An 11,848-nucleotide genomic window follows, 5' to 3' on the forward strand; every position below is an offset into this window, starting at 1 on the left:
CACATAGTAAGTGACCAAGCTGGGATTCAAACTCACGTCTGTCCTCTGACTCCAGAATCTTCATTCCCAAACTCTCAGTGACAGATAGTCCCTTACACACATGTAACCATGCTTGGCATAGAGGAGACTCTGGCTGCCCTGCCAGGTGCCCGGGATGAGGGCCTGCATAGCACAGCAGAAACACCCACTGAGGAAGTCAGGGTCGGTGCCAGAGGGAGTGCCCAGAGACCAAATGTGAGTAAGCACACTCTTCATACTGAGATTGACACTCGGGGGCGATGTGCACCCCGCCCCACTCAGTACAGACGTCAGTTCCCAGCACACCTGCCCTTCCACCTGGAGGCTCTTCCTTCCCAGCTCTAAGCATCTGACTTACCCTTTCATAGCCTTGGCCGCTGTTCTCTGACGTTCCTCAGCACTGCATCCGCCTCTTCCCCGGGTCATCATCACTGTGCCCTGGTTCACAGGTCTCCAGAGACAGTGCTGGGGGCAGATCCCAGCACCACCACTTTCTAGCTGGGTGACCTCGGGCAAGTGCGTCTCCATTTCCTCGTGTGGGACATGAGGATCACAGTTCTTATTCACATGGCTGCTGTGAGGATTACGTGGGCTGATACCTGTAAAGCACATTCGGAAACACTCAAAAAGCTTCCTTTTAGTTGACCTCCACCAGACCACACGCTCACAATGAACAAGAGCATGGATAAGCGAACTTTTTATGTAAAGAGCTGGAGGGTAGACGTTTTCAGCTTTGTGAGCCATACGGCTCTGTCACAGCTACTCAGCTCTGCTGTACAAGAGCAGCCAGGCACAGGCAATCCATAAAGGGGTGGGCAGGGCTTTGTTCCCATAAACTTTCACTGATGGACACTGAAATGTGAATTTCTTGTAATTTTTACATGTTAGAAAACATTCTTCTTCTTTTGATTTTTTCCAACCATTTAAAATTGTAAAAACAATTCTTAGCTTGCAGGCTGTACAAAAACAGGTGGTGGGCTGGGTTTGGCCCCCAGGCCATGGTTTGCTGACTACTGCACAAGGCCAGCTTCTCTTCCTGCTTCTCCAGGCCCTACCCTGATCTCAGATCTTGGATGTCACCCAGACTCGGGTTCCAGCCAACTGCAGGCTCACGGTTCATGTGAGTTAAACTGATCAACTGATCTGACATGCAGAGCTTGTGATTTCTTGGTCTGTGGATCAATCAATCCTTTGATCCACACAGAGTACCATACCAGGTCCCCCAACCAAGGTCATTCTAAGAAACTTCAGCATCCACACAAAGAAGGGCCTAATGTGCTCAGAATAAGAACTGCATGCCCAGTTCACCTGTTTTCTGGTTATTTTGTTTTCACGCATGTCTCCTTTGGAGGGTAGGGGCAGAGGAGGAAGGACGGAGGGCAGAGAATGGGGAGGCAGGGAGCTGGCAGAAGGAAGGACTGGGTAGTGGTGAATGAGGCCCATCAGTGACTGAACCTGTTTCTGTCTCCTCGGGTTCCTTCTGGCTGCTTACCTCCCTCCGCTTTCTGGTTTTCCTGAAAGGCTTGTACTTGGAGTCACCAGGGAGAAAGCGAGGGCTGCCCGTTTTGGCAGTGAATTCAGAATTTCACAGTTCTCTTGAGTGCCCCTTGCAGGGGGAAATCCCACAGTCATGCCATCTCTTATGTTGAGTGACAATGGTCACCACTCTCCCTAAAGTCACCTAAAACTCACTCTAAGTTACCACAAATCTCGCAAGTCCCTCCTGGCCCTTGGAAGCAGCAGGCTGGGGGTCCCTCCAGTTTCCATAATCATGCCCAGACACCTGGCAGCAGGGTCCCCAGAATTCTAGTCCTGACACACACACCCCCACCCCCGTCGCCCACGGCCACCTGCCCGACCCTCCCTGGTCCTCTCCACGAGTGGAGGAGGGTGCCTCTTACACCGTGTGAAGAAGTTCTCACTGGGTTGGTGAGGAGGAGGAGGAGGAGGGCAGAATAATTACTGTCTGGATCTGCATCTCTTGCTAAACTGCTGTAAAAGGAAATGCCAAATATTTATCTAAGAGACTAATCCGTCCTAACAAAACAAGTTTCCTTGGAAGACAAGGCACTGTGGAGGTAAGCGGCTCTGAATAAAGCCTTTGTGTAGCGATGGACGGGCACCACAGGAAAATGACTTGTTTTTGCTTCAGGGAAAGTCTGCTGGCCTTCCGAAAGCTGCCATCCGAGCTCACGGCCAGTACATACCAGTCTGAGGTCAAAGGCTGCGGGTGACAAGAAAACTGCGTGATTACTGATATCCTCCTCCCTCCAACGGCATTCTCTTCTGATCTTCTTTTCTGAGTCAGAATCTGTGCCCTGAGCCGGCTGAAAGCTTTGGGGTCCATGAGAAGGAACACAAAGTCCATGAGGGGCGGGGCCGTTTTTCAATTTTTTTTAAAGCTTTTCTTCAGATGATGATACACTGTTTGCTTATTCATGTCGTTTCCTCTGCCTGTAAAGTCCTTAACCTCTTGGCTACCTGCGGAGTTCTTATTCAAAGCTCAGCTCAAATGGCCCCTCTTCTGCATAGCTTCCCCCTGACCCCCAGAAGAGAGACAGTTGTCATTTATTGCATCACTACTAGGCGCCATGCGCTGTGCAGGGGGCCTCACGCCCATAACAATTCTATGGAGTAGGTACTACTTTATTCTGAGGCCCACAGAAGTCAAGTCACTGCCAACGTCACAGAGCTGTGAAGTGGCAGAGCCAAGACTTGAATCCTGAACTGTCTGACTGTGGAGCCCAGGGCTCCATAGCTGTGTCTCCCTCTGTGCCATCTCCCTGTTCTGCACATATTTGTACCTTTGTGTCATCTTTTTATGGATCTGTCTCCCCATGAGACCAGGTTTCTTTGCAAAGGGGGTTTATTCAAAGGTAATTCATCTCTGTATTCACAACACCTCGACTGGTGTTTGACTCTTAGCAGCGACTAGTTTATTCAACAGATATTCTTAATGGCTACTGTGCGCTAAGGAAGCCTGAGTTCCTGCTCTCAAAGAATGTAAGTGTACAGAGCAGTACAGGACGTGGAACATACGCATAAACAAATGTCGGTACCACGAGAGAGAGGTGAGGAGAAATAAATGCTCTGATGATCTGGAGAAGGATGAGATGTTGGCCAGGTCTGAGAAGGTGGTGGCATTAAGAGTAGGACCCTGGAGCATGCTTAGGACTCGGGTATAGCGGGCTGGGGGTGGGGGAAGCATGGGAGCTCAGAGAAGGGAGGACATGGACACACTTGCCCTTGAAGTCCAAATACCAGCTGATGACCAAAGTGACAAATCCCTTCATGTCCCTGAGGGAGAAAAGGGCCATTGCACACTGTGTAGGAGCTGCTGGAAAAAGTCAGCCAGCAACCAGATTGTGAAGAAGAGCTGGTCAGGGTAGACCCGTGTGTGTGTGTCTGTGTGTGGGGGGTCACTTTGGGTGACGGACCCAATGTGGAGCCAGTTTGGGTGAACGAACAAAGACGATTTCCCAGGAGGAATTCTGTGCCAGCTTTTTAAATGACAAGTCTTCTCTCGTTATAATATAAACGACCACCATGTATTGAGTACACAGTTCTTCTGATTCTCATGATCGCAACAGGTACAGTTGTCTCCATTTTGAAAATCAGAAAACCGAGGCTCATAAACCCAGCTCAGAATAAAATGCCTGAGATTTAGAGTCAGAAATCTTGGTTCCAAGGTGTACTCTTACTTTCCTCTACCGATGGCAGAACCTTTTTAGAAAATAATTTGTTTTAATTTATCGAGAGTCTAAAAATGCTCATATCCTTTAAACCAATAATTCTACTTGTAGGAAGCTATCTAACAAAGTAATCCTAAAATGCTTTTTTGATCTTTTGCAATAGCTGCCCTCAGTGACACCGTGTCAAAACCCTTTTTCTCACTGCATAGCTTAATGATGGATGCTGTAGAGTCTCAGCTACTTTCAGGAATTAGAATAGTCTCCTTCTGGTATTTATGATTTGTTTCAAATGTTTACACAAATATTGATTTTTAAAATGTCCATTTCAAGCTTCTCTTCAAAGCTCTTGCCCTGCCCCCTCCCTAGGAAGCTAGGCCTGGCCATGGCCACGGTGGTTTGAGTAGAGGGTGGGAGAACGTAGCCTTCTCTGCCACTTCCCCACCGGTTCTTCTCTGCGTTTGGGCTGGGAGAGGGCTGAGGAGGCACAGGTCTTCAAACCCCACAGCCTGGCGGAGGTGGCCTTCTCTCTGTTGGTTGGCTGCTGCTCTTCAAGACTAACTGGCTGTTGTCTTCCTCTGCGTGGCCGCATCTAAAAACTGGCTCTCTTGTGCAAACCTTTCCGAATCTCAGCTTCCTTATCTGTAAAATGGAAAGAAAACGAACTTCCTTCTGTGGGTGATGTGAAAACAGAGTAAGATAACGTATGCGGGAACACTGTCAACTCTAAAGCACTATGTAAGCAGTTATTGGCTATTGTTATTCTTTTGAGGAGCCTATTATTTGAAATGTCTACCATTATTTGGATACCTCCACTCGGGGATCCAATAGGTATTTCACTGACTAGGTGGAAAGTGAACTGGTGAATTTTCCCTCAGATCCGCTCTTCCCAAGTCTTCCCCATGTTGTAAAGAGCAGCTCCAGTCTTCTAGTGACGCAGGCCACAGGCTTGGCCCTCTCCTTCTCTCACACTCAACATTCAATCCATCAGCAGACCCTGCTGGCTGTACTTTTAAACTGTATCTACCGCATCCAAGCCACATCGCCTGTCTCTGGCAACAATCCTCCAATCGGTCTCCTTTCTCCATCCTTGCCTCCCTGTGATACACCCTGCAGCAGAGTGAGCCTTTTCAAACATAAACTGGTTCACGTTACTTTTGGCTCCAAACCCTCCTATGGCTTTCCATCTCACTCAAAGCAAATCCAAAGCCCTGCCAAGGTGGCCAAGGCCCCATGCGATCTGGTCCTGGTTCTCTCTCTGACCTTACTCCTGCCACTCTCTCCCTCACTCACCCAGCTCCAGCCTATAGGTCTCTTCCCTATTTCTTGCACAAGCCAAGCATCCTCCTACCTCGGCCTTTGCACTCTCGTCCGTCTGCCTGGAATACTCATATAGTCACAGGGCTTGCTCCCTCACCTGGACAAAGTTGTTTTCGCTGACCACCACGTCTATAACAACGCACTTCTGCCCTCTCCCTTTGCCCTGGTTTTCTTCCTTCATAGTACGTAGTGCCCCTCACCTGTTGTAAGTTTGTTTATGGTTTGCCTTCCCCCAGTAGAACGCAGGACTCTGCCTATTGCTACATCCCCAGCACCCAGTACAGAAATGAATTCCTTTATAATGAATTTCTTTATAATGACTGTTCCACAGTTGCATTTGCCCGAGTCCAACGGCAATTTTCATGCCCTGGGGTTCTTCTGAACTGTGTCCCCTTCCTTGTGTACTGGGGAAAGTCACATGCTTCCTTCTATGTCCTGAAGGGGAACACAAGCCTATTTTCCATGTTCAACTTTAAGTGGAAATACCCTATGCTTGGGGCTTGGGGTTTAAGAGAAGAGGGGGGGATCTGCCCTCATGTCTGACCATCTTTAACCCTCTTCCTGATGCCTATAGCTGGCTGGAGTCTGGCAAGATTCATTCCGCCAAGTCCATTTTCTGGGAAGTTGTGCTGTGGGAAAGATAAATACATGTAAACAACCAGAAATGTGATCTAGGGGGTGGGTAGGTGTGGACAATTGACGGCAGTTACAGAAGGTGGAAGGAGGAGGCCCCAGCAAAACAACACCCAGGGCTCCACAGAGTTCTTACTGGTCTTCAGAGTTGGGAGGTGGGGTCATGTACACCACACAGGACCATGAACTCTGGGGACACTCTCATCTACCTTCACCACCTTCCTTGCCTCAGCTTTCACAGGAGGCCAAAATAAAACTGGAGCCACTCTGTCTGCATGGTGACTATGTTTGACCCCAGCCTGCTTTGTCTTAAGGGGAGGAGCCCATCTCTATTCTCAATATAGGGTCTGATCCCCATAGAATTACAAAGAATTACCGATTTATGGGCCCATGTGGTCCTGATATTCCTGTTCTTCCAGTGCTATAGGCACCAACCCTGCCCTCCTGACTTGCGCTGGTAGTGGGCCACCTTATATCCTGCCCCTTACACAGAAAGCTGCATTTCCTAGAACTGTTTTCAACAAGCTGCTCTATTCCTCAGATCTGCCTGGACTGGCTAGGGCAGTCCACAATAATGTTCTCTTTTCCTTTAGCAGAACTAGACTCTGGCTCCAATCCTTTGCCACCAGATGCAACTGCCCAGGAGGGACCAGCAGGGGGAGCCAGAGAAATTCAGATTCTTTAGCGAAACGAAAGGATCAAGGATAAAAGCTCCTTCTCAAGAGGCTCAGGTAATTGTCTCTTCATTTAAGAGTTCTTACTGGTCTTCAGAATTGGGAGGCAGGGGTATCTGTGTTATTCACAAGAGCAGGTAAGAAGAAACTCAAAACCTCCCTCAGGGAAAATACTGAGATGTCAGTTCTATCTTCCGTTGCCCAATAGGGAAGGAGAGTTTGGTAATGATGATGAGACGGGAATCCATGGGAGTAGAGGATGAATTCTGCTCTTACTAGCACTGTGAGGTCACTGGGCAACCTTGTACAAGTCCCATAATCTCTGGGAGCTCCTCCTTTCTAAAGACAGGGACATATTACATATGGAAACAACACTTGTAAATACTTGTTTTGGCAACATGAGAGAAATTCAGAAGACAGGTTCCCATATGTCTCCTCATCAGTGTGACATCTCAGGAATAGTAATTTACAAAAAAGCATACAGCAGATCATAAGGCTGGTGCCACTCCGGGCCTCCGGAAAGCTCTGGCTCAAGAAAGAGGTTTTCTTAGCAGCCATTCTGCCCCCGAAGTTTAATTCACAGCTGGCAGGAAGTATTGGGCCTGAGCTGAGGCTAATGGGAGTAGTCCAAGTTTCAGTGAGGATGAACTGAAAACAGCAGCCATCATACCCTGACATCAGGAAGTGGGGCTTGATAGTTAATGAGTCTGGATTCAGAAGAAACAGTGCAAACAAGGCTGTGTAGGACAGTAACCTCAACCCAGAAAACAGGGTAAAATAAGAACTTGACAAAACCAAGCACCGCACAGTAAAGCAATAAAAAAACACTTGTTAATTATTTTAAATGATAAAGGTATTGATTATATAAATGATCCCCATAGAAGTACATGCTCCAAAAAAAGTGAAAAGGAAAATACAGAGTACTGATAATGATATATAAATGTATTACAAATCAGAAGTACATCTGGAATAATAAAAACAGCACTCACAAAGCTACAGTAATCAAAACAGTATGTCACTGGCATAAAAATAAACATAGATATTAGTGGAATAGAATTGAGAGTCCACTATGGAAAATAGTTTGGCAGTTCCTCAAAAAGTTAAACATAGAATTACCCAGGAATTCTACTTCTAGGTATACACCCAAAAGAATTTAAAACAAGTATCAAACAAAAACCTGTACATGACTGTTCATAGCTGCATTACTCATAATAGCAAAAAGGTGGAAACAACCCAAGTGTCCACCCACTGATGAATGGATAAACAAATGTGGTAGAATCATATAAAGGGATATTATTCAGTCATAAAAGGGAATGAAATACTGACATATACTGCAACATAGATGAATTTTGAAAACATTATGCCTAGTAAAAGAAGCCAGACACAAAAGGTCAAATATAGTATAACTCCATTGATTTAAACATGTCCAGAATAGGCAAATCCATAGAAACAGAAAGTAAGTAGATTAAGGGTTGCCAGAGAATGGAGAGTAACTGCTAATGGGTGGTAGGTTTCTTTTTGAGGTGATGAAAATGTTCTGGAATTAGATAGTGGTGATGGTTGCACAACCTTACGAATATACTAAAAACTGCTGAATTGCGTACCATGAAATGGTGAATTTTATGGTATATGAATTATAGCTCAATAAAAAATGGAGCATTCATAATTTTGTTGTTAAATTTACTTAACTTCATTCAAATTTGTTTTTAAAACTGTTTATGTCTTAATGGTACAGGGATATACTGACATCTGAAGGCTTGTGTGCCCCTTTCCTTGCAACTCATTTGTTCCCATCAGTTCCCATCTCATCTTCAATCCTCAACCGCATACCAAACCTCCGTCATTACCCAAACACAGACTGCCAAGTTCTTGACTACTTCAGCCAGCACCTCTGCTCATGCTAGTCCTTCTGCCTGGAATCTTGCACCCTCTGTCCACCTCATCCAATCTTTTTTATTTATTTTTTATTTTTTATTTTTTTTAAGTGTGTTTTTCCAGGACCCATCAGCTCCAAGTCAAGTAGTTGTTTCAATCTAGTTGTGGAGGGCGCAGCTCACAGTGGCCCATGCGGGGAATCAAACCAGCAACCCTGGTGTTATGAACATTGCGCTCCAACCAACTGAGCTAACTGGCTGCCCCCACCTCATCCAATCTTATCTTGTCCTTCAATACCCAGCACAAATGTCACTGATGCCTTGAAGCTTCTTCAACTTCACTCCGCGCCCACTCAGAAAATGTTACTTTCTCTGTACCTCTCTCTGTATGTTCCTCTACAGTGGCATTTCTTATACTATATTGTAATGGTTTGGTCCCATGTTTGTCCTCTTCTTCCCTCTTCCCTCTCCACCCCACAGTAGGACCACAAGGCGGCACAACTCTCCTATTCCATCTTGGACACTAATGTAGTGCTTAGAATAGAGTAGGAAGAGAAGAAACTAACATTTACTGAATGCCTAATAAGTGCAAGGCATATAACAATCTTCATAACCATCCTTTGAAGTATATATTAATTACCATCCCCATTTTACAGATGAGTAGACAGGTTCAGAAAGGTTGTTACTTTCTCAAGATCATTCAGTTTAAGTGATGGAGTGGAGAAGTTGAGGTCAGAATTGGACTTCTGCCTCTCAAATCCAGGGTTCTCCTTGCCAGCACAGTAAGGTTGTTATCAGACTGCCTGACTACATCTCCTGGCTTTTCCACTTATTATCTTTGTGGCTTTAGACAAGTTACTTAACCTCTTTATGATTGTTTCTTCATTTACTAAATGAGAATAATAATAGTGCTTACAATAGGATTTTTATAAAAAATAGGTAAGATGCAGTTAGAACAGTATCTGGCACATACTAAGTGCTCATTAATGTTAGTTATGATGTTTATTACTGTCCTATGTTGAGCTGTTTGGTAAACACTGGATGGCTGGATGAAATGTACATTATTCTATGCTGAGATTGCGAGATTATCCATCCTGTCAAGTCAGGACTAGAGTCTCTTAGGAATCCAAAGAGGGGATGTGAAAAATCCAAGTAAAAATACTGAAGTGACAACAGTTTGACCTTTGTAAGACTCTTCGAACTGGCAATGGTTACAAAATTGAGAGGAAACCGAACATTTTCAACCCTATAGCCAGGTCATTTGGATTTGCTTAGCTAGCAATAACAAGAGCAATATCAGAGGTTTAGCCAGGCTTTTCTAGCTTCTGGTTCTAGATGGTGGCAGTAACAACAACAACAGCAGAAGTTCTTCATATGTGTGAGGCACTCTTCTAAGTGTTTTACATATATTAACAATTTAATGTTTATTGGAGATTTTCCTACTAATATATCCAAGAGATCAGAAACTCAGGGCAAAAGCATGTTGCTGGCTGATGGCAGAGTCACTCTAGGAACGGGAGGCTTTCTCATAAATCTGATGACTCGTGAAGGTGACAAAAGGTTAGGCCACTCAGTGAGGGAGAGGACAAGATCCTAGAAAGTGGAAATGTTCCACCACTGCCTGGGCAGAAACAGCCTGGCTGCAGCGGGGCAGAATTTCTTATTTCTAATGTCAGGATAATAAGGAAGCTGCTGCCAATACTGCAGAAAACTCAAGAACACTTAGCAGCGATGGCTGACTTCCAACTGAGCCATTAAAGTAAATGTAGAAGAAAGCTCCAGGTAGAAATATCATTGTGAACTCAGAGAACACACTGAGAGTGTTTGAAGCTGGTACTTAACCTTCTATTATTGAACTCAGGATCTTGCCATGCTGGGGCCAATCTGAGTCCATTTATAACACCCCCCGATCGCACTGCTCACTTCTGTTATCTGGGCTTCACAGAGGGTGAGAAGGGCAGCAATCAGATCTTAGGGCTGGGCCTCACAGTGATAAGATGTTGATTTCTCTCGTCCTTGCATTTTCTTCCAGCTACAATCACTCTAGGATCTCATTTGAGATTCTTTTCTTCTTTCTCCATTTGACTCTGACAGTCTGAAGAAGATATAACATTAATTAGTATTTCCTGACATACACATTCTTTAAAGGATTTCTCTTAAGAGGAAATGGGGTGGAATCAACCAGGCGAAAAGATGGGTGAAGAAAGTTTCGAAGAGAATAATCCACACGACAGTGCACGATGGGAGAGACGGCCATGAGGGAACTAAGATGATGAAAGGAAAAGCAGTCCCTGACACAGAAGGTAGACAGGTTCAGAAAGGTTAAGTAACTGTTTGCTGACTGAAGCATACACAGTAATAGTAGAATGAAATGCCAGGATTCTAAAGGTGGAACAGAGGTATTTTTCCAGCTACTTGTTTTTCCCCCACCCAGGATATATTTAATAGATAAACATATGAGTTACATACAGCTTACATAAATACATATGCTAACTACAACTGTGTATGATAAAAGTATTTCATGGCAGGGGCCGGCCTGGTGGCTCAGGTGGTTGGAGCTCCATGCTCCTAACTCCGAAGGCTGCTGGTTCGATTCCCACATGGGCCAGTGGGTTCTCAACCACAAGGTTGCCAGTTCAACGCCTCGAGTCCCACAAGGGATGGTGGGCTCCGCCCTCTGCAACTGCGATTGAACACGGCACCTTGAGCTGAGCTACCTCCCGGATGGCTCAGTTGGTTGGAGCGTGGGCTCTCAACCACAAGGTTGCCAGTTCGATTCCTCGAGTCCTGCAAGGGATGGTTGGCTGCGCCCCCTGCAACTAGCAACAGCAACTGGACCTGGAGCTGAGCTGCGTCCTCCACAACTAAGATCGAAAGGACAACAACTTGAAGCTGAACAGCACCCTCCACAACTAAGATTGAAAGGACAACAACTTGACTTGGAAAAAAGGCCTGGAAGTACACACTGTTCCCCAATAAAGTCCTGTTCCCCTTCCCCAATAAAATCTAAAAAAAAAAAAAAAAGTAATTTATGGCAAACACCACAATTCAGGGCTTGGCACACCTGAAATACACAGATGAGAGGTTTTACATTTTGAAGACATAGCAAAGATTAGGACAAAAGCATTGCATTCCTAACATTAACCCACAGAGCCCATCATGCCCTGTGACTGCCTAGATTAAGCCTAGCATCTGGTCAAGGTCAGTTGCCCCAACTCCAAACCCACGACTTTCCTTTCTTGCCCCTTCTTCCTAACAGCTTAGAACTCCTGGGCTCCATCTCTGAACTCACCTGTTTATTGCAAATGCTCTTGATAAGCTATAAAGTCTGGATGTGAGGCCTTGTTTCTTACCTCCACTTTGAGACCCATTTCCCACCCTATCGGCACCTGGCTCTGTGGAGCTCATGAGTGCTAAGGCGAGACCCAAAGCTCCTTTGTGCCTTCCTGCCAGCCTGCCTTTATGCTAGTACAATGGTATGTCGGTTTTCGAACATAATCTGTTCCGGAAGACCATTGGAGTTCTGAAACGTTTGAAAACCGAGGCACGTTTTCCCCATAGACAGTAATGCAAAATGGATTAATCCGTTCCAGACTTTTAAAATCAACCCCTAAAACTGCAAATTTAGCATGAATTTTAC

Source organism: Rhinolophus sinicus, chromosome 9 (assembly GCF_057876585.1).
Source record: "Rhinolophus sinicus isolate RSI-liver-muscle chromosome 9, RSI-T2T, whole genome shotgun sequence".
Taxonomy (NCBI): Eukaryota; Metazoa; Chordata; class Mammalia; order Chiroptera; family Rhinolophidae; genus Rhinolophus; species Rhinolophus sinicus.